Source organism: Chiloscyllium plagiosum, unplaced genomic scaffold (assembly GCF_037043375.1).
Source record: "Chiloscyllium plagiosum isolate Xiang-an unplaced genomic scaffold, Cpla_swu_hap1 HiC_scaffold_42, whole genome shotgun sequence".
NCBI classification, from domain to species: Eukaryota; Metazoa; Chordata; class Chondrichthyes; order Orectolobiformes; family Hemiscylliidae; genus Chiloscyllium; species Chiloscyllium plagiosum.
The window spans coordinates 15070819-15095139 of record NW_028270180.1 but is presented as its reverse complement, the minus strand read 5'-3'; the positions used below and the strand labels follow the sequence as shown (position 1 = coordinate 15095139).

At 44.6% G+C, this 24321-nt stretch overlaps 1 long non-coding RNA gene across 3 annotated transcripts in view; it reads right to left on the bottom strand.

The window, feature by feature from the left end:
- Nucleotides 1-24077, bottom strand: part of LOC122542647 (uncharacterized) — a 58952-nt gene extending 34875 nt beyond the window's left edge. Inside the window, exon 1 of one of the 3 annotated variants that reach the window (XR_015754109.1) lies at nucleotides 23905-24077. This is a non-coding gene — a long non-coding RNA (uncharacterized LOC122542647). The remainder of the gene's footprint in view (nucleotides 1-23904) is intronic. The other 2 variants (XR_015754107.1, XR_015754108.1) reach the window with 2 other exon arrangements.
- Between the last annotated feature and the right edge of the window lie 244 nt (nucleotides 24078-24321).

Here is a 24321-nt window from a genome sequence, read left to right as displayed (position 1 = left end):
GCTGCCTCACAGTGCCAGGGACCCAGGTTCGATTCCAGCCTCAGGCAACTGACTGTGTGGAGTTTGCATATTCTCCCCGTGTCTGTATGGGTTTCCTCCGGGTGCTCTGGTTTCCTCCCACAGTCCAAATATGTGCAGATCAGGTGAAATGGCCATGCTAAATTGCCTATAGTCAGGGGTAAATATAGGGTAGAGGAACAGGTCTGGGTGGGTTGCTCTTTGGAGGGTCGGTGTGGATTTGTTGAGCCAAAGTGCCTGTTTCCACACTGTAGGGAATCTAATCTAATCTAATCATAACACAGCCTAATGCCAACTCCAACATGCATTCCTCTTCCCATTCATGTACAGTGAAAAGAATGTGTAACTGCCACAAGATGCACTGCAGCAACTCACCAAGGCTCCTTCCAAATTACCATTTTTTCTCCTGACGTCTACCACGCGAAAGGGTAAGGGCAGCGGGTACATGGGAATATGCCGGCAAGTTGCCTTTCCAGTCAGACACCACCATGACTTGGAATTATATCATCGTTCCTTCACTGACGTTGGGTTGAAATCTTGGAAATCCCTCTGTAACAGCCCTATGGGTGTCTCTACACTCCAGAGACTGTAGCCATTCAACATGGCAGCTCACAACCATCTTGTCCAGGGTAATTTGGGTGGTCAACCAATGCTGCCCTGTCCAACAATGCCCACATCTCATGATGGAATTTTGAAATAGAGTAGCCTTTTGAGACTGTCAATTGTAGCAGCTAGACATGGCCGATGTCTCTGGGCTGAGAATTAATTAAATATGTGCTTTCCCACCACCACTCTGATCGAAACTCTGGTTTCCAGCATCTGCAGTCCTCATTTTTGTCTAATTAATTAAATAAACTCATCCATAGTGGTAGCTCTCCCATCAGAAGAACCGGTCTTTCTAACACGTTGTCCACAATTTAGAACGAACCATTCTAACCAAATGGTTCTCTTTAACGGTTGAATTCTCTTTGATGTGGATTCATTCTTTAGTGTGTTGCCCATTTGGTTGTGCCACTAATGTGAGGCTGCCTACTGACTCTCCGAAACGTATAACTGCAGAAAGGTTGCTGAGTATTTTGCTACTCATTACCCACATGGTGAAAATGGCACATCAGAAGCAAAGTTTCACGGAGTTACCATTTCAAAAATACTTCATCACACACTAATTGCATAGTCAATAACTTGGGTAAACATTGCTCCCCATGCTGAACTCTATTAGACAATCATTTGTATGTGTAGCATAAGGGTTTGAAAGGGTTAATGTTGGGAATAATGAGAGTGATACCTTCCACTGTGATGATGCAAAAGAGAGAGAGAGAGAGAGAGAAACAGATGCACAGAGACTGAAAAGCATCATGATTTCAACAACCACATGCATGTTTCTGCGCAGCTATAGCTAGTTTCTGCATATGAATTAAACTGGTTATGATTCACAAAATCCTTACAAATGTGCAAGCTGGCCATTCAGTCCATCGAGTCCACACTGACCCTCTGAAGGGCATCCCACCCCACCCCTGTCACCCTGCATTTCCCATGGCTAATCTACCTAACTAACAGATCTTTTGACTGTGGGAGGAAACCCATGCAGACACGGGGAGAATGTCACACAGACAATTGCCCGAAGGTGTGAATCAAACCCAGTTCCCTGGTACTGTGAGGCAGCAGTGCTAACCACTGAGCCACGGGGTTCAGCCTGTCAATCTATCGAAGAGTTGGTAAGCTCTCCTGACAAGATTAACCACATATGGTTTGATTATACATTGACTATGTGAATTCAGCATTCAAAATAATATTGGACTGATTTGTTTACTTATATGGGGAAAGTGAGGACTACAGATGTTGGAGATCAGAGTTGAGAATGGGGTGTTGGAAAAGCACAGCAGGTCAGGCAGCATCCAAGGAGCAGGAGAATCAACATTTCGGGCAAAAGCCATTTTTGAATCAAACTATTCACTCAGTGCAGTGTCTTGGTTTGACAACATGCCTAGATTTAGTATTAGCAATATTAACTTTAGGTCTCATACAAATATGAGACAGAGGAGCTGTTGAGCTCATTAGATTGATAACTACGGCCAGAACAAGCTATTCATGGCAGCGGGTCGATGCCAACACAAGAATCATCTCCTAAAATGTTTCTTCGGTCAGCCTGTAACATAAACATCGAATCTTTATAGTGTGGAAGCAGACCATTTGGTCCATCAAGTCCAACTCTCTGAAAAACATTCCAGCCCCTACCCTATAACCTTGCATTTCCCATGACTAATCCACTTAACCAGCATGTCCCTGGACAATCATAGCAAGGCCAATCCACCTCACCTGCACATCTTTGAACCTTGGGAGGAAATCCACACAGACACGAGGAGAACATGTAAACACCACACTGAGAGTTACCCAAGGGTAGAATTGAACCCAGGCCTCTAGCACTGTGAGGTAGCAATGCTAACCACTGAGTCTGTATCATCAGAAAGAATATCAGTTTAATTACTGCGACAGCAATATTAGAACATCGTTGCTTCTCATCTTTAACTCAGACTGTGCTTTGTTACTTCCACGATGTTACTTTATCATGAACTTTAACCTTTCACTTCTGTCATTAATGAGATGCAGTTTCAAAGTCTTGCGATTCAAGCTGGCTACCACCCGAGATCAAGTATTCCCCTCTCAATTCAAGATTAGTTGTGAGGGAAGCAGTTTCATTAATACGTTGCTTTATCAGCTGGAAAGCATGTAAGCTGGTATTGCCCAGCTTCACTTCACCATCAGCTCACCCATTGCTGCTGAATTAGGGGACTGCCTATCGCCACCCAGTATTGCACAATCTGAAATTACATCCAATTAAATGTTGGGAAGACATTCTAAATGTCCCTCCATCTCTCTCCACTTCGTTGATTAGTCTTCCTTTCCTTTTAATACATCTTCTCAATGTGTGGCTCTTAAAAGGAATGAAGATTACTACACAAGCTTAGAACATATTTTTATGCAATTCACTTATTCTCTGTTCTCTGTTGAGACACCAACCCACTAATTTTAAACAGACTGTATGAATGCATTAAGCGTGCGGATGCTAATCATTATGCAGCTTAATTTCAAGATCATAACTTCCAAATGATATTACTGAAATATGACAGTAGGTAAAGGAAAGAACCTTTTATATGAAATATTTCTCAGTTCTTGAAGGTCCTGAAGTGTTTTACAGTCACTGAAGTTTATTTTGTAATATTGAAAATGCAGGAATCCGTTAGCAACTCCCACTAACAGCTACCAGTAGAGACTCAGTAAGCTTGTTGAGGTCTAATAACTGGCCTGGTTAGTTAGAAGAACTCACCTTGAGTCCTTGAAAATGACATTATGAATTCTTTTCTTTTCATTCATTCATGGGATGAGGGCATTGCTGACTAGACCAGTGTTTCTTGCCCATCCCTAGTTGCCCAGAGGGCAGTCATGAGTCAACCACATTGCTGTGGGTCTGGAGTCACATGTAGGCCAGATCAGGTAAGGATGGCAGTTTCCTTCCTTAAAGGGCATTAGTGAACCAGGTGGACATTTCCTAACAATTGACTCATGGCTCTCATTAGACTCTTAAATACAGATTTTTATTGAATTCAATCTCCACCATTTGCCATGGCAGTGTTTGAACCTGGGTCTCCAGAATGTTACCTGGGTCTTTGGATTAACAGTCCAGTGTCAATGTAACTAGGCCATCACCTCCTTTTTCCATCACCCCAAGCGGGGAAGAGAAAACTTTGATTAAAGTATTAATGTCCCAATGTGGGCAATTGTGATAGTGTAGCATTCTCTCAGTGTTGTTCTAGTTCATCCAGGGAATCCACGCTGCTATGGTAGCCTCCACTTCTGCTTGCAGCTGGAGCCTTGGATAGTGATGGTCAAGGTTCCTGCCTGCATTCCAGTATATGGCTGACTAGGAATTTCTCCCACTCCTGCCCCCATTGTATGAGTTAGAAGGATTTACAGGTTGACACACAATATGCCTGTCCACATTGTAAATACATCTTACTTAACTACTGGGCCCTGGAGTGGGACTTGAACCAGACCTTCTGACTCAGGGGCAATGCAATTTCGACTGCGCCAGAAGAGCTGCTAATCCCTTACTTGTGAAGTATACATCTCTGCACTCACACTTGAATCCTCACTCAACCAACTCAGAGGCAAAAGTGATACCTACTGAGCCAAGACTGAAACCATGGTTATCTGTGATAGTTTAGTATAAATAGCAGATAGCTCCATCAACTACATCACTGGTACTTCTGTCTCACTGAACTGATACAATCACCACATCGAAATATTGAGCATATTTAAGACTGAGATAGATAGCTTCTTGAATATCAAAGAGGTTAAGGGTGAGAGGGAGAATGGGATTGAGAAATTTATCAGCCACGATTTAATGGCGGAGCAGACTTGATGAGCTGAATGGCCTAATTTCTGCTCCTGTGTCTTATGGTCTTATGGAAACATCCTGCGTAGTTTCAAATGCAGCTGGCATCAGTTGTCATGTTAGAGTTGACCAGACGTGACACTCGTCCTTGTTCTGCCTTAGCCACACAATGAGCAAGTGTAGCCAATGTCTGCTAACAGACTGTCTATCCATTACACTGGGAAAATTGTGTGTGCACTCATTACTGTTAGCACAGTATGCGGAGAGGAACTTGTTCAAAGTAATGATTTATTTGACAAGGAGTGCACTTTTACAATGTAATCAGTTCCAGCTGAGCCCAAGACTACATGTTTTCAGAAATCAACATTGTCAGGGACTAAGTGATTCCTCGATAAAGGACCTTGTTTACATGGCTGAACCTTCAGTTGAATTGGCCCTATTCCTGTTTTACACCCTTTCTGCTTCCTGTCCGTTCTCAAGTGTCTCCTGGGAGCCTACCTCTTCCACTTCTGGCTTTTAGGGGTCGTACTCTGATCTCTCCCAAACTGGCCACATTTGCTTTCACTTCTGCCTATTTGTGAAACTCACTGTGATTTTTTTCTGATGTTTTAAAAGATGCTTGATAAATTTGCCGTACTTTTCTTGAGGGAAACAAGCAAACTCAAAGTAAAGTGAGATCTGATAATTATTTATTGAAAATCTTCCCTGGGTCATCCTGTAACATTGACAAAACGACTGTATAATCAGAAAGAATATTTGTTTATTAACTGCCAGAGCAACATCAGAACATTGTTGCTTCACACCTTTAACTTGGACTGTGATTTGTTGCTTCCACGATGTTTTTTTATCCTGAACTTTAGCCTTTCAATTTTGTCACGGGTGAGATGCTGTTTCAAGTCTTGTGACCCAAGCTGGCTATCACCCGAGATTAAGTATTCCCCTCTCAATTCAAGCTTAGTTGTGAGGGAAGCAGTTTCAATACTACGTTGCTTTATCAGCTGGAAAGCACAGCATTACTTTTCACATGGGGAAAGTGAGGTCTGCAGATGCTGGAGATCAGTGTCGAGAGTGTGTTGCTGGAAAAGTACAGCAGGTCAGGCAGCATCTGAGGAGCAGGAGAATCGACATTTCAGGCCAGAGCCCTTCATCAGGAATGAGAGCGGGAGCATTTTTCCCAGCTTCACTTCACCAGCAGCTCATCCACTCTTGCTGAATTAAGGGATTGCTTACCACCATCCAGTATTGCACAACCTCAAATTACATCCAATTCATTGTTGGGATGGTAGAATCTCTGGGAGTGAAATTTCCCCTATTTTAGCCGAGGGTCAGTTTCAGGGGAGTTCAATGGCGTGCTTCCCAATGCTGGTGACTTTTCTCGTGCCATTCTCTGCTGCCCACCTCATTGACCACACATCCAGCCTCCGTGGCTCAGTTGTTGGTCACTTGGTTCCGTGGTCAAGAAGTGGAAGTGTCCACTGGAATCAGGCCTTCCCAGCATTCACACAGCAAGTGGCATATTTAAACCTGTTCACCACTTCGAACACCGCCCTTAACGTGTTTCTGTGCAATTCAAAATGATATGGCCGAGGGAGGGAAATTGGCCTGTTTTACCGACGGGATCCTGGGGATCCTTGGGAATGGGGTGATGGAGGGGAATGTGTTCCTCTTTACTTGGGACCACCAGAGGAGAGCACAGCGCCAGACACTAAGAGCCTGGTGATGGGTAACGACCTGGTGTCCACAGTCCAGAGGAATATGGCCTTTTTCATCAGATGGTGATGGCTAGCATAGCTTTAAATTAAGGGGTGATAGATATAGGACAAATGTTAGAGGTAGGTTCTTTATTCAGAGAATAGTAAGAGTGTGGAATGCCCTACCTGCAACAGTAGTGGAACACCCAACATTGATTTAATTGGTCATTGGAAAAAATACAGAGTCATAGAGATGCCCAGCACGGAAACAGACCCTTCGGTCCAACCCATCCATGCCGACCAGATATCCCAACCCAATCTAGTCCCACCTGCCAGCACCCGGCCCATATCATTTCAACCCTTCCAAATGGAACAGTGTAAGTTAGATGGGCTTCAGATTGGTTTCACAGGTTGGTGAAACATCAAGGACCGAAGGGCCTGTACTGTGCTGTAATGTTCTATATGCTATATTCTATATTCTATGCAATAGTAAAGAGATCAAAAGTTACAGGGATGAGGCAGGAGAATGGGGTTGAGAAGCATACCAACCAAGATCGAATGGAGCAAACCTGATGGGCTGAATGGCCTAATTATGATCCTTCATCTTTTGGATCAATGCAGGAAGGGTGTTCTACCAGGATAAGTGCCTCCACTTCTCTCTCTCTCTCACTCTCTCTCTCTCCGCTGCTTCACACTCACTCTATCTCTGCTGTTGTACACAACACTCACCCCAAGGCTGATCATCGAACATGCTCTCAATTATTTGCAGCATCTTCCCTCGGTGGTTCTCATGCCATCCTCTCAGCCCTACTCACTCATGTCAGATAGCTCACCACCTCTCCAACTCCTGCTCCAACACTAACAGCTCCTCCAGCCACTTCCACCTTGGACAATCCCTCTCTTTGCCTCACTTATGGAGAAAGGGGCCCGCAGTTAGACGGGAGGCTGAGACAGGTGATGGAGTGGCAAAGAGAAAATCCTCTCTCACTCATACAGCAAGAGATCAGTCCCTCCAAGCGTCACCTCCTTCTCCAGCTCTGAGGAAGAAGCCATGGATCTCTCAGGGCAATGCACTTGCAAGGCTTTTACAAATCATATTCATTCAGAGGCTGGACCAGCATTTGTTGAACATCCCAGAGGGCAGTTACAGCATTGCTGTGGGAATGGAGTCACATGACATAGAATCCCTACAATGTGGAAGCAGGTCATTCAGCCCATCAAGTCCACACTGACCCTCTGAAGAGCTTCCCACCTATCCCTGTAACCCTGCATTTCCCATGGTCAATCCACCTAACCTGCACATCTTTGGACTGTAGGAGGAAACCGGAGCATCCAGAGGAAACCCATGCAGACATGGGGAGAATGTGCAAACTCCACACAGATGGTCACCCAAGGCTGGAATCGAACCTGGATCCCTGACGCTGTGAGGCAGCAGTGCCAACTACTGAGCCACAGTGCTGCCCATCTCGTCTAGACCAGGTAAGGATGACAGTTTCCTTCTCTAAGGGACATTAGTAAACCAATTGGGTTCTTCCAACACAGCCGTCATTAGACTCTTAATTCCAGGCCTTTATTGAATCTAAATTCCACCATCTGCTATAACAGGATTTGAACCCAGGTCCCCAGATCACTATCTGGGTTTCTGGATTAACTGGCCAGTGATAATGTCACTGCGCCACCACCTCCAAAGCCATTCTGGCATATTGTTCAGCAGCTCAGGTATTTGGTGAATACTTTAGCTTTGAGCCAGTAGCACATTCTGGTGAACACTGACACATCTCCAAAACTGGCCAAGAAAGAAATGCTCCAGTCGCTGGCACCCACAGGATTTCCAGAGACCGGACATGTACTCAAAACCCGGCCAATAGAGGATCCCTGTGGGCATTAGCCATTATTAACAGGCACAGGAGCAGCAGGAGAGTTTATGAGAAACTGGATGGAAGTGACCGATAAGTGACATTAGTACCGTCCTGGCTCTGGCATGTGTGTGTCTAGCAGTCTGCATAGACAGGTCATTGGTTACCATGGAAGACTAAATCCAGTAGAACCCTCAGTGTTTGCTGTATGTGTACCCAGACCTGGACTCCATCAATGTAGCCATTGGTGCTTCATACCAGTGGCAAGGTGAGAGGGCAATCAGGGACTTTGACCTCACTCTAGGTACCCCTTCTTCTGAAGGAGGCACCAACAGTCACCCAGTTGAAAGAGGAACCACATACAGGTCATTACCAGAAGTCTCCTTAGAGGACACTATAGAGGTGTCTGACCCCTCCTTCCCCAGCAGTAACCCAACCTAGTGGAAGTTTAGCTGTGGATGGTGGGCTTGAACCAGGATACTCCTTCTCAGCATAGCTGGGTAGAGTCATAGAGATGTACAGCACAGAAACAGACCATTTGGTCCAACTCGTCCATGCCGCCCAGAACACAAATGCCCCCAGGGTCTTCCACTGAAAAGACCAACAAGCTCGACTCAAACCACTTCTGAGGAAGGGTCACTGGACCCAATACGTTAACTCGGATTCTCCTTCACCGATGCTGCCAGATCTGCTGAGCTTTTCCAGCAATTTCTGGTTTTGTTTCTGATTTATCACAGTTCTTTCAGTTTTTGTTATGCTCTACAGAAGGGCAGGCTTCCTTCACCACAGCTGCAGGTCCTACGAGCATTCCTCAACGTAATGGGGGGTCAAGGTGAAAGAAAGCCTGCCGAGGGCACAGTGGTAGCATGGATGACATATCATTGGAAGTGGAATATCACCTTTGGAAACACCCACCCAATCATAATGATTGTAATTTTAGCTGCAGCTATAAGAATGAAGCTACAGCGGTTGCTCTCCCTTGGCCCCACATAATGTTAGAATCCTGCCTGAAGGAGTGGTACTCTCTCCTTAACGTCTAACAACATGTCCTCGTTGTTGGATGTCAGTGCATCTGATGTTGTAAAGCCTTCAAACAGTTGTAAACGATCATGCTTAACAAAAAAAAAAGGGAGTGGAGGGGAACGGAAAGGTAGAACTGAAACCAAAGCTCTGTTTGTTTTTGGGACAATTCCGGGGTGTGGAACAGCAAGAGATTTACAGTCAGCGAATGACATCTTCCAACCAACTCGATCTATTGGAGGAAGCTGTCAATTGTCACACAGAGGGTGGTACGGGTATGGAATGAGCTGCCAGAGGAGGTGGTGGAGGCTGGTGCAATTACAACATTTAAAAGGTGTCTGGTTGGGTACATGAATAGGAAGGGTTTGGAAGGACATGGGCCAAGTGCTGGCAGTTGGAACTGGATTAGTTTAGGAGAGATGGGACGAAATGCTAAACTGCTAATCCAGAGACCTAGGTAACATTCTGGGGAATCCTGCCATAGCAGATGGTGGAAATTGAATTCAATAAAAAGCAAAATATGGAATTAAGATTTTAATGATGACCATGAAGACCAAAGTCAATTGTTGGGAAAAACCCATCTGGGTCACTAATTCCCTTTAGCAAAGAAACTGCCTTTCTTACCTGGTCTGGCCTACATGTGACTCCAGACCCACAGCAATGTGGTTGGCTCTTAACTGCCCTCTGGGGCAATTAGGGATGGGCAATAAATGCTGGCCTAGTGAGTGATACCAACAGCCAGTGAGTGAATAAAAAAAACATTCTGGTCGGCATGGACATGTTGGTTTGAAGGGTCTGTTTCTGTGCTGTACAACTGTATGACTCTATAACCCTGCAGCACTCTATCATGGTGTAGGCAATGTTCCTCTTCATCAATGTCTTCATATTCCTCAGAGAAGGATTGATGCCACCATTCCAGATCTTCAGCTTTGCAACACATTCCCACCTCTGCCTACTCCCAATTGTGTAGAACACAGCATGCAAGGATCATGAAACATATTCTGTCCAGACTGTAGATCAAGAATGCTAGGCGAAAGTGGGTACTGCAGATGCTGGAGATTAGAGTCAAGATTAGAGTGGTGCTGGAAAAGCACAGCAGGTCAGGCAGCATCCAAGGAGCAGGAGGATTGATGTCTCGAGCATAAGCTCTTCATGAGGAATGAGGATCAACATTGTGAGCATAAACCCCTCATTCCTGATGAAGAGCTTGAAACATCGATTCTCCTGCTGCCTGACCTGCTGAGCTTTTCCAGCACCACACTCTCGATCAAGAACCTCCATGCTGATCCAAGCATTGGAACCTCATAGAGTCATAGAGTCATAGAGATGTACAGCACGGAAACAGACCCTTCAGTCCAACCCATCCATGCCGACCAGATATCCCAATCCAATCTAGTCCCACCTGCCAGCACCCGGCCCATATTCCTCCAAACCCTTCCTATTCATATACCCATCCAAATGACTCTTAAATGTTGCAATTTTACCAGCCTCCGCCACTTCCTCTGGCAGCTCATTCCATACCTGTACCACATTCTGTGTGAAAAAGTTGCCCCTTAGGTCTCTTTTCTATCTTTCCCCTCTCACCCTAAACCTATGCCCTCTAGTTCTGGACTCCCCCACCCCAGGGAAAAGTCTTTGCCTATTTACCCTATGTACGCCCCTCATAATTTTGTAAACCTCTATAAGGTCACACCTCAGCCTCCGAAATCTAACATCTGCTCCATAACAGTCCTTGTTGAAGAATGTGCTGCACTGGTATATACCCTCAGGCTTACTTGGGGGTTGTGTAATGTAGTCATGAAGCACGACTGATTGCCTTGCATAAATAAAAACCGAAAGAACTGTGGATGCTGTAGACGAGAAATAAAGACAAAAGTTGCTAGAAAAGCTCAGTTGGTCTGGCAGCATCTGTAGAGAGAAATCAGAGAGACATTTTGGGATCGAGTGGCCCTCCCTCAAAATGAATATGGTATCTAGTCCTAGAAAAGAAACAGGAATTTTAGCGTTATCAAGGATATAAGCATCATAGTGGCTCCCAAGGTGTAGATTGCTAAGAAGTGGGACTGATGATCGCAGATGATTTGGACACTTGGGGAATGGAACCATTTTCTATTTACAGAGTCTGCCCTGTTATTATATGGTGCACTCAACAGCACTGTACAGTCTATAGCAGCCTTCAACTTGGTGAGCGTCTGCAGTATTGGCAAAGTCTACCTGCCTGGACTGCAGCACTAAAATCGTCATGGGGAAACGGGATGCGGTGGTGTGATCTGGCACAGACTGCCCCGGTCAAACAGGCTGGAGGGGCCAAATGGCCTCCCTTTGCTTTTCACTCACATGTTCACTCCACGTAGGCAGCAGGTCCATATGGATGGTGTCTACAGAGTGGAGAGTAAGCATTCTTATACCTAGCCTCCTTTCTCCTCGCCTTGCTCTTCCAATGGCTGATTGTGCTGTGCAATTAGATGTTGGAGCTTGATCACACACTGTGTTTGACATCAGGAACAATCTTTAATGACTAATTACTTTGAAGACGACAATTAAGCAGGGCCAACTTGAAACAGTTGCCTTGCTGTGATCTGGCCATCAGATGCCCTTCTATCAGTTAAGGCCATATTGGAAATTGACAATCAATGCCCAGGATTCTTTGACATGTTTGCGTACTTTCAGAGGCCCAGATGGAATAGGAACTTACATTGGTTCTTTGGCAGGAACCCACGATTACTGGCGTGCCCTCTATTTGAACTCCTTCCCTGCCTGAACACTCAAACCCACACACTGCTACCTTTCCAAAAATTTATATAGAAGTAATTTGCTGCATGTTCCTGATATGGCTGAAGGCCTGTGTTTCAGCATCTTCCTGAAATTGTTGCCCAATTTATCAAATTAACTAACTACTGTGTGAAGGCAGACTCAGTAGTTTTAGACCAAGCTGTTATTCCCTTGTGTAGAGAACATTTCGGGGTGATTTAATTGATAACACTTCTCATTTTCCAACACCTGAAGATTTTGTCTTACTTTGTTAAAAGTGCTATATAAATTCATCTGTGCTAATATTTGAGCTTCTGGAGTGTTTGATACAAACCGCAGCTATTTATACTTTTTTTCCTCCTGTTTTTAAGCTCCTTAATGTTGAGTTTGTCTGGAAACTCATTTTACACTTTCACTGCAGTTGAGACAAGTTACCCATTATAGATTTTCACAAGACTACAGACAACATGAATTGGTTCTCTCCTCAATGCGTAAACTTTGTGGACTCATTTTATGGAGGGAAAGAGCACACATTCTAGTTCAAAAAAATAAATAACTCTTGTTCACTGATGTCAACAATTCTATGTTCTAACTCCGAGGACAAAGTGAGGTCTGCAGATGCTGGAGATCAAAGTTGAAACTTTATTGCTGGAACAGCACAGCAGGTCAGGCAGCATCCAGGGAACAGGAGATTCGACGTTTCGGGCACAGGCCCTTCTTCAGGAATGAGCAGAGAGTGTTCAGCAGGAGAAGATAAAAGGTAGGGAGGAGGGACTTGGAGGAGGGGCGTTGGAAATGTGATAGGTGGAAAGAGGTCAAGGTGAGGGTGATAGGTCGGAGTAGGATGGAGGCGGAGAGGTCAAGAAGAAGACTGCAGGTCAGGAAGGCAGTGCCTGGCTGGAGGGATCCGGCTGAGACAAGGTGGGGGGAGGGGGGATGAAGAAACTGGTGAAGTCCAAGTTCATCCCCTGCGGTTGGAGGGTTCCCAGTCGGAAGATAAGACGCTCCTCCTCCGACCGTCGGGTTGTTGTGGTTTGGCGGTGGATGTGTCCAATGACCTGCATATCCTCGGTGGAGTGGGAGGGGGAGTTGAAATGCTGTGCTACAGGTTGGTTGGGTTGGTTCGTCCGGGTGGCCCAGAGGTGCTCTCTGAATCGCTCCGCAAGTAGGCGGCCTGTCTCCCCAATATAGAGGAGGCCACACCGGCTGTAGCGGATGCAGTAGATGATGTGGGTGGAGGTGCAGGTGAATCTGTGGCGGATATGGAAGTTTCCTTTGGGGCCTTGGAGAGAAGTGAGGGGGGAGGTGTGGGCGCAAGTGTTGCACCTCCTGCGGTTGCAAGGGAAGGTGCCGGGAGTGGAGGTTGGGTCGGTGGGGGGGTGTGGATCTGACAAGGGAGTCGCGGAGGGAGTGGTCTCTACGGAAAGCTGATAGGGCACAAAATTGTACTTTTCACACCCGCTGGTTGTCTTAAAGTGCTTTACAGCCAATGAAACACCTTCTGAAACATAGTCACTGCTATATTGTAAGAATCACAGTGGCTAATTTGTGTTTGGCAAAGTCCCCCAAACAACAACGTGGTAATCTGTTTCTTTTGTGAAGTTGGGTTAGTGTCTGGATCACAGTGCCTGACCATCAGGGTTAGGCGGGATTAATCCAGGGTTATGGTCTGGAACACAGTGCCTGAGAGTGTGGGATAGGCTGAATTAATCCAGAGGTTAGAGTCTGGAACACAGTGCCTGAGAGTGTGGAATTGGCCGGATTAATCCAGGGGTTAAGGTCTGGAACAGAGTGCCTTGTCTCAGCTGGATCCCTCCAGCCCAGCACCGCCTTCCTGACCTGCAGTCTTCTTCTTGACCTCTCCGCCTCCATCCTACTCCGACCTATCACCCTCACCTTGACCTCTTTCCACCTATCACATTTCCAACGCCCCTCCTCCAAGTCCCTCCTCCCTACCTTTTATCTTCTCCTGCTGAACACTCTCTGCTCATTCCTGAAGAAGGGCCTGTGCCCGAAACGTCGAATCTCCTGTTCCCTGGATGCTGCCTGACCTGCTGTGCTGTTCCAGCAATAAAGTTTCAACTATGTTCTAACTCCATCAAATGTACCAAACAAAATGTGGCCAAAGTTGTGCTAAAAGCTGGAAGAGACTTTTACTCATGTGCTGAAAGCAATGCGTATATTTTATTTAAAATGAAGGAACGACTGAACAAATCTATACTTCCTCTCTTGGTCACCATTATAGATACAGGGGTAGTGGGATCATTTAACCTGAAGAAGGGCTTATGCCCGAAACGTCAATTCTCCTGTTCCTTGGATGCTGCCTGACCTGCTGCGCTTTTCCAGCAACACATTTTCAGCTCATTTAACCTGTGTCATGCATGCAATAACCCAGTGGGAGTGGATTACTTGCTCCTTGGAAAGCTCACCTGATTTTGTAACACAAAGTGATGAATCCATCATTGGTGGAATCTTTAAAGAGAAGGACCACTCAGTGGGCCAGGAGGCTGCCCTACTGAGTGAGGTGAAGAATTGCCTTTGGCACGTGTAATGTCCAAACGTGTGATGGAGCTACAGGCAGACTCATTGGCAACCAAAACTGGCCGCAATGTCTCTTTTTCCTTCACAAAGTGCCGGAGCACCACTGTACCTGCTGCCTCTTGTGTCTGATTGTGGATTAGAGGGAGACAGGTTTACCTACATGTGTACAGAAAAATTTGAAGCACAACTCAAGGTATCTGTGTTGAAAGACAAAACTGGTCAAAAAGTGTGGAAAGGTCTTTTCCCATTGATATATATGGTAATGTAGGTGGCATAGGGTTCAGTGGTTAGCACTGCTGCCTCACAGCAATCAGGGACCCAGGTTCAATTCCAGCCTCGAGCAGTTGTCTGTGTGGAGTTTGCAAATTCTTCCCATGTCTGTGTGGGCTTCCTGTGGATTCTCTGGCTTCCTCCCACAGTCCAAAGATGTGCAGGTTAGGTGGATTGGTCACGCTAAATTGTCCATAGTGTTGATGTGTGGCTTCAGTGCATTAGTCAGGGGAAATGTAGACTAATAGGGTAGGGGAATGGGTCTGGGTGGGTTACTCTTCAGAGAGTTGGTGTGGACTTGTTGGGCCAAATGGCCTGTTTCCACACTGTAGGGAGCTGAAAATGTGTTGCTGGAAAAGCGCAGCAGGTCAGGCAGCATCCAGGGAACAGGAGAATCGACGTTACGGGCATAAGCCCTTCCTGAAGATTCTCCTGTTCCCTGGATGCTGCCTGACCTGCTGCGCTTTTCCAGCAACACATTTTCAGCTCTGATCTCTAGCATCTAAAGACCTCACTTTCTCCTCCACACTGTAGGGAGTCTATGAAATTCTATGTGTAGGCCAGGTGGATTAAGCAGGGGAAATGCAGGGATACAGTAGGGAGCAGGGTCTGGGTGGGATGTTCTTCAGAGAGTCAGTGTGAACTCAGTGGGCTGAATGGCCTGCTTCCACACTATAGGGATTCTATGATTATGAATTACGAGAAAGCTTTATTTTAACCTGCACTCTTGACAAACCTGCAAAAATACCTGAAATACTGTGATCTACATCAATGTCCAATTATCTATGCAGTATCACAAGGATAACCGTGATGTATATCCCCCCTGCATTATGTCTCTATTCATTACTCTGTGTTTTTACATTGATTTGAGGAGTATTATGTTTTTACATAAACTTTTTTGAGGGATGTCGATGTTTCGCCGGGTCAGGGTTCATTGCGGTTATGTGCGCCTCTCTATTATCCAGAATATTTGATCATCTGACACAGTCCTAGTCCCACAAGTGCTAGATAGTAAAAGGTGTCTTGTAATCAGTTAAGAGACAGTGGCATTGTGATAATGTCACTGGACTTGTAATCTAAAGCTCTATGAATATGGGTTCGATTCCCACTGCGACACACAATCTCTCTCAGGCACACACGTGCGCGCGCGCACACACTAACACAGATACACACTCTCTCTCTCACAGACACCCACACTCTCTCTCTCACACACACACACACACACACACACACACACACACACACGTGAAAGTGAGGACTGCAAATGCTGGAGATCAGAGTCAAGAGTGTGTTGCTGGAAAAGCACAACAGGTCAGGCAGCATCCGAGGAGCAGGCGAATCGACGTTTCGGGCAAGAGCCCTTCATCTGTCATTCAACACACACTCTCACACATACACATTTACACACACACACTGTCTCACATATACACATACCCGTATACGCACCCACACAGACAGGTGCACTGTCACACACACACTCAAACACACACTCTCTGTCAAGCACATCTATGCACATATGCACTCTCACACATACACATACTTATTCACATACATATTCACACACACTCAAACTGTCAAACACACACACTCTCCCTCTCTCTTTCTCTCTTACACAACCATGTATGGACACTCTCACACGTGCACATTTGCTCTCTCTCTCTCTCTCATACATGCACATGCAAACACTCGATCACACATACAGATACTCTTATATACACACACAGACACACACACACACTTACGTGATCACCCTTTCACAGGAGTTGTCTAAGAGTCTGGTTTTGTTTCCTGCTGGATGTTTAAATCAGAGACCCCAACACCCCTCACTGCTGCAAAAGGGAGTTGGGACAGTTTTGATGATGTTCCCCTCCTCTTGCTGGCTGTGAGACAGGCCCCCGACTCTTTCATAATAGAGGGCACTCCTTCAGACATTTGCAGAGTAAAAATGCAGTTTACTTGGGTGTGAGTTGGAGGGGTGGTGAAAATGTTTGTTTTCTCGATTGCTTGCTGTCCTTGTGCTCCCAGTTTGTGGATGTCACAGTGGGATGATTAGCTAAAGCACGCTCTGTGGATAAGATGCCTGACAGACAATACAGCTTACAGATAGCACATCTTGTAGACAGTTACAGATATTACAAACTGTAGCCACAGTGTGTTGGAGGTGCAGCAAGTGTTGAACGTTGATGGATTTTTGGAGATTAAAGTTGACATTCAGTCCAATTATGATCCTAATGTTCAAAATCAATATAAAATTTTGCAGGCACTTTCTATTTGATCAGTTGCTAAGCAGTTAACAGAGACTAATGAAGCATTCCTCTTTTCTCCCACACACAAATTATTCAGCAGCCAGTAGCTGCATCTTGCCTTGAGATAGAAGTTGTCAGATTCTATACAATCTCTAAAGCTGGGGTGAATGAATTAGGTCTTGGGTTGTTTCTGGGCAACAACGTTCTTAAATTTCAGCTGAAGAAACTAAAAGTAATTCAGGCAAAGAAACATTAATGTTCAACTTAAAACAAACAGACCTAAGAGGAATAAGACCAATAGCGATGCTGAAAGTATAAGACAATTCGAATCTGGTAAAACAAATACTGTTGCAATGTAATCCATTTACTACCACTCAGTCAACTCTGTTGACATAGACAATAGCTTTGAGTGGTAGACATATAGACAATCAAATACCATTAACCTTTTAACCTGAGTTGAAATACAGCCGATGTCAATCTTTCAATCTTGACTTTCTCTATAAATTGTTAAGGAGTACTCAAAATCTTTATAGAGACATAATCATGCATCATGGAGTCACAGAGTCATACAGCACAGAGACAGACCCTACGGTCCAACCAGTCCATACTGAACTAGTCCCACCTGCCTGCTCCTGGCACATTTCCTTCCAAACTTTCCTATTCATTTCTTTATCTAAATGTCTTTTAAACAGTGTAACCGTGTCCGCATCCCACCATTTCCTCAGGAAGTTCATTCCTTCCACACGCGAACCACCCTCTGTGTAAAACATTTGTCCCCGTCTTTTTTAAATGTTTTTTAAATGGAATGTTCTTCGGAGCGTCAGTGTGAACATGATGGGCTGAATGGCCTGCTTCCAAAATGTAGGGATTCTATGATTGACTCAGAGCCAAGGGTACCACAACTGAGCCCCAGCTCAATCTACCATCACCAATGATTAATGCCTATGTGGATGACGGGTGGAAGTGAGAGTATGATTCATATAAGAAGTCCTGAATCAGGGGTTACAGTTGAAGAGGATGAGGTAAGCTCTTTAGGACTGAGATGAGGAGAAATGTCTTCACCTAGAGAGTGGAGAGCCTGTGGAATTCTCTGCCATGGAAAGTGGTTGAGGTCAAAGCATTGAATGTTTTGGACAAAGTAGGGCTAAAACAATCAAATGGTATGGAGAAGAAGCAGGAGAAGGGGACTGATTTGCATGATCAGCCATGCATGTACTGAATGGGGAAGTAGGCCTGAAGGGCTGAATGGTCTACTGGAGCTTCCATTTTCCATGTTTCTACGTAGCCACATCCCTAGTCCGGAGAGGGCACTCCTGGCTTTTTACGTCCAATGGGTGGACTCTTGGGAATGGCAGTGAGGCATTGGCTGCAACAATAGAGGAGTGGGGACTCCTAGTTTCCTATGCCCAATGCATGGACTCTTGGAGTTTTGGTGGGGCCTTCGGCTGTGGTGGAGTTGGGATTCCTGGCTGCAGTAGGCCCAAAGCAGCGACCTTGTAGATATTCTGGACCTGTGTTTGGGACCCCGGCCAATGAAAGTGAAGTCTATTTAAATACTTTTGTTTTATTCTTTTTCCCCTCAAAATGGTGCTGTTTTGTGGCAACTAAACAGAGGTTGCTGGAAAAGCTCAGCAGGTCCGGTAACATCAGTAAAGAGAAATCAGAATTTAAATTCTGAAGAAGGGTCACCTGACCCGAAACGTTAACTCTGATTTTTCTTCACAGATGCTGCCTGACCTGCTGAGCTTTTCCAGCAACCTCTGTTTTTGTTTCTGATTTACAGCGTCCGCAATTCTTCCAGTTATTATTTACTTTTTACTGCGTCTACCGAGATATATATGACAATAATAAAAAAAACTAAAAGACTGCAAAGCCTTCGATAAAACAGCAAAGAAGAAAAGAGCATTTGGAGCATTTAAAGGGATGTTAAAAAGAAACATTCTGTAACAAAATCATCAAGGACTCCTTCATACATATAAAAGCCTAGACATAATTCCATAAACGTGTGGAATGCTAATAAGACCATTTTATTGGAAACTAATGGATTTTGGCTGGCATTGTCTAAAATCAGACAGCATGAAAATCTATTTTCTTCCACACCGGACTCCCTCAACACTGCACTAGAGCGTTGATTCACTTTCTGCTTGAGTCTTTGTATTCAGACTTGAATTCATAGAAAGAGAGCTACCAGAGTCGATTGTGTGGTGCTGGAAAAGCACAGCAGGTCAGGCAGCATCCGAGGAGCAGGAGAATCAATGTTTTAAGCCAGAGTCCTTCGAGCATCTGCAAACCTCACGTTCTTCAAAGAGAGCTGCCAGTTGGGTTGTGGCTATCATTGTCAGATACGTCGAAGAATATAACTTTTTTGAGATTTACATTATAGTGTCAGACTTTCCTTGGCCAATAACACATGATTTGGGGCCATTTTGGAATGGCCAATGGAGTTTCATGGGGTGTGGAATCGTCTCCCACTGGATACCACAGTCAGAATTGTATCCTGTGCCAGGGTCTCCATACTGGGAGCGGATGTCAGGCATGAACCCTCCACTGTGGGTTTATCTTGTTAGGGCATTAATTGGCTCAGAAAGAGATCTCTCAGGATGAAACCCCACCTCGAAGAATTACAGGTCAATCAGCCCTCTAGCACCACAGGTGGTCACTGCTGGGACTGCACCCTGTCTCCAATGGTGAGAAGCCATGGAGCTGGATGGGAAGATAAACTGGGTTCATTTGTGGTGAGGGCAGATTAGGAAGGCCTGGTAAAGGGGGGCATGAGGGATGGGCAGTGGCTTGAAGGGGAATTGGACACAGATGTTGAAGGTGGGGTTCACCAATCAGCTTAAGGAGATCTAAAAGTTGGAATTTCCCACTTTATCACCAATAGCCTGAGGAATGAGGCCGAGTGAGCTTCAAACTCTGTTCTGACCTCCGCAGGCATGGGAAAAAAACTGGCAGGATGGGAAGACGCCCTTAGTTGTTCACATAAGAACCACAATTGGTCCAAGAGCAGGTGGGTAAATTGCACTGGGGGCAATACAGGAGGTTGTCCTCATGGGATTACACCTAAGGTATTCACCCCTGCTTACCACTGACCTGCTTTCAGAGGGAGATAACATTCTGTTCACGGGAAGGGTCACCCGACCAGAAACGTTAACTCTGATTTCTCTCTGCAGATGTTGCCAGACCTGCTGAGCTTTTCCAGCAATTTCTGTTTGTGTTTCTGGTTTCTAGCATCTGCAGTTCTTTTGATTTTTATTGAACGTAAAATTTTATCCTGGTTGTTATTGCAAAATGACTATCAGCTACAATAGTTAATGCATGCTAAACTGAATAGGATGTGTTAGCTTTATATATATTTGCATATGTATTAACACAGATGAATTTTAGGAACTGATACTGGTGAATAGACATTCAGTGCATTCTAATAATGTCATCACTTTCTCAGCTCATGCATTCACTGAATGTTCCAGTGTTGGCACTAGTGATTGGGTAAGGCTACAGTGTACCTGCTGAAGGTCAGTGGAATACGTTGCCCAGAATTCAAAGTGAAGTCACCTCTGTAATCTGCTAGAATCAAACAGCTGCTTGCCAGTTTAATCAATTGCGATGATACTGTGGCTTTAAGCGGTGTAATTTCTCCTGATATTTTAAAAGAAAGGTTTTAAGGCAGAGGTACCAAGCAGTCTACTGGAAAAAACAGCTTGTGAGGCATTTTTTAAAAAAAATTGGAACAATAGAAGCAGCCTGAATGGGTGTGGTCAAGGTCCCACAGAACCAGGGTTTAGTTTTAGTTTTCAGCTGTTGTTGCTGGGTCTCACCAGGGTTTGGAAGCTGCAGCAAATCTCTCCCAGCTGCTACACTCTCTCAGAGTTTTCTCTTGATGTTCTTTTCCCTCCTGGCCCGATGGAGCTCCATGTGAGACTATCTGTTTTCTGTATTTGACTGTTACCAAGGGGTGTGTTTATGTTATGGTACAGGTACACAATCCTTTATTGAAATCCGAAAAACTCCGAAATCTGAAGATTTTCTCATGAAGTTTTTTTTCTCCAGAGCAAGTTTGTTTGGCGTGTAAACAGGCGACCCAACTCCACACTCACTCGACTCACATCACTCAGATGCGACTTGATGGTGTGGCCCAGCACTGGCAGGCATCAATTCTGTCTCGGCGCTTGTAGTACTCGCAGGTGCATCTGCTGTTCGATAAGAAGTTTTTTTCACCGTTAAACTGTCACTCATTCCAAAATCCGAAAAATTCCAAATTCTGAAAATCAGCTGGCCCCGAGGTTCTCGGATAAAGGATTGTGTACCTGTACTATATTGGAACAGTTAATTAGATATTAGATTCCCCACAGTATGGAATGGGATGGGACCATTCACTGCTGTCGATTCACCGCCACCAATTATAGCCACTGCCTTTTCACTGCCGAGGATGCTTAGCCATCGCCCATTGGCCACTGAGGACGATTCGCCATCGCAATGTGTTTGTAACTCACTTTTATGTATAAACCAATAAGATGATATTTATTTTACTTTTTTTATCAGTATGTAGTATGTACTTGTATAAATAAAGGGGACTGAGAAGTATGAAAGAACAGGCGGGAGGGAAAACAATCAGTACATATATATATTTCCGGTGGCGAATAGTCTCCAGAGGTCAAACAACCCCAGTGGAGAAACGCTGGTGGCGAAACATCACCAACCCAGTATGGAAACAGGCCCTTCAGCCCAACAAGTCCACACCGACCCTCCAAAGAGTAACCCACCCAGACCTACTCCGCTATCTCACATTTACCCTTGACACTATGGGCAATTTAGCATGGCCAACTCACCTGACCTGCACATCTTTGGACTGTGGGAGGAAACTGGAGCACCCAGAGGAAACTCCACACAGACAGTTGCCCGAGGCTGGGATCGAGCCTGGGACCCTGGTGCTGTGAGGCAGCAGTGCTAACCACCGAGCCACCATGCCGCCCCAAAATAGTAATAGTTACTGTATCGATTATCCTGTTACGTCTTTCAACAGAGTTAAGTTTATTCCAATTCCTTCTTTCTTTTGTTGTATTTACTCTATGATGGATGCATAAACTGTGTTTTCCTTTAAATCTGGTAGTCTGACCAATCGAATTACATCACAAATACAACATCTTACACTTACCTTTAAAATAGGAAAACGTTAGGGTCTAAACTACCTTCTGAAGATTTTGAGGAGGTTTGGTCTGGACCATAACACAATAATTTGCCTCTTTACCCATTGCACATGTATAGGAACTGATGAGATGGAAATGCAATGGTTTATTTCCTTCTCCCAGTATTAGATTATACAATGACAATGACATTGTTGAACCATCATTAAAATTATTCATTATTAATTGGCACACTATAATCCAGGCATAATATAAAGAAAATCCAACAAGGGGAAAGTTCTTGAAATCATTGGCTGCAAAGAACTCTGTTCTTCTCAAGGATATTACACTGACTATATATTTTTTCACATCTCAAATTGCTCAAATAGTGCTCCTCACAGTTGCCTTATGAAAGAAACCTAAATTGCATTTGAAAGACACATTATGGACTGCTCAGTTAGCATGCAGGAGGAGCAAGTCTTTAGGAAGACAAATGGTATGTTAACCTTTTTTACAAGAAGTTGGAATACAAGAGGAAGGAAATCTTGCTGCTATTGTACAGAGATGTGGTGAAACCGTATCTACAGTGCTAGACAGAATGCTGGTCTCTGGGTGTTGAGAATTTACATGTTTTATAAGGGTTGCAATAAAAATTCAATATGATTCAAGATTTGTCTGATGAGGAGACATTGAGTTAGAATGGGCTTGTAGAAGAGTGATCAGTAGTTTCATTGAAATATATAGAACTTGACAAGGTGAATGCTGAAAAATGTCATTTTTTATCCCTCTCAATAATTCTAGAACTAGTCATTACTAGAACTGCTCTGGTTAATAAGGGATGGACATGAATGGTGGCCTAGATGTGGAGGTGCTGGTGTTGGATTGGTGTGGACAAGGTCAGAAGTCACATAATGCCAGGTTATAGGCCAACAGGTTTATTTGAAATCACAAGCTTTCGCAGCGCTGTTGCTTCATCAGGTAAAGTCTTCACTTGATGAAGGCGCTGCACTCCAAAAGCTTGTGATTTCAAATAAACTTGTTGGATTATAACCTGGTGTTGTGTGAATACTGACCTAGCCAGTGATGCACTCATCCTGTGAATGAATTTTTAAAAGTGAGCATCATTACTTTGCACAATCTCCTGCTTTCCCCCCAGACTCTTCAACATCGTTTCTTTTCAAATAAACATCCAGTGCCCCTTTTGAATATCTCCATTGAAGCTGCCTGCACCACATTTTCAGATGGTGCATTCCAGACCCAAACTACTCCCTGTTATTTTCTCGTTTAACCCTTCTGCTTATGCACTTGAAAACTGTACCCTCTTGTTCTTTATAAGAGTGGGGACAATCTCTTCATATCTATTGTGTCCAGCCTGCTCATGACTTTGAAAATCTCTCTCAGATCACCTCTTAATTTTTTCTCTAAGGACAATAACCCCAGCTTCTTTATTCTATCCTCATAACTGAAGTGCCTCATCCCCACACATTCTTGTAAGCAGTTTCTGTACTGTCTCCAATTTGTTTCGATTTTCCTTTATTTATTCATAAAATAAAGGCATCACTGGGTAGGCAGCATTTATTACCCATCCCTAATTGCCCAGAGGGCAGTTAGGCATCAACCACATTGCTGTGGGTCTGGAGTCACATGTAAGCCAGAGCAGGTAAGGATGGCAGTGTCCTTCCCTCAAGGCCATTAATGAACTAGATGGGTTTTTCCAACAATGGAAGTCACCATTAGACTGTTTAATTCTAAATATTTATTGAATTCAAATTGCACCATCTGCCATGGCAGGATTCAAACCCAGGTCCTCAGAACGTTATCTGGGTCAACAGTCCAGGGATAATACCAACAGGCCATCATCTTCACTGTGTGGTGTGTAGAACTGTACACGGTACTCCAGCTGAGACTTGACAAGTGTCTTATGCAAGTTCGACATCACCTCTTGCACTCAATCTACCCATTAATAAGGTTGAGAATATTGTGAGCTTTACTTACTGCTCTCTCCATGAGCCTTGCCACCTTCAATGGTCTGGGAACGTTTTCACCTCGGTCCCTCTGCTCTTGCACCCAGACTTAGAATTGAAGAGATGTAAGTCTGCTACCTTTGCCTGAGTTGATCTGTATGTGTTTCCAGGGCAACAGCAATCAGCTGCTTTCTGATGAGCAAACAAAACACTTATATCAAACCAGGGATATGCCCGAACCCCTGCACTGCCTACATCTTCAGAAGAAAAATATTCTACTCTCTCAGCACAGTTCACCAGCTGTGGAAGTGTAGGCCCAGTGCGGAGCTACCAGAGTCTGAGGAAAACTAATTGTCCAAGATCCCTGCGAAACAGTCTAAAATTCTTTTCTTTTCCTAAAGCAACTACACTCTGATTGTGCACATCTAAAGGATGTTCAGTTCAGAGC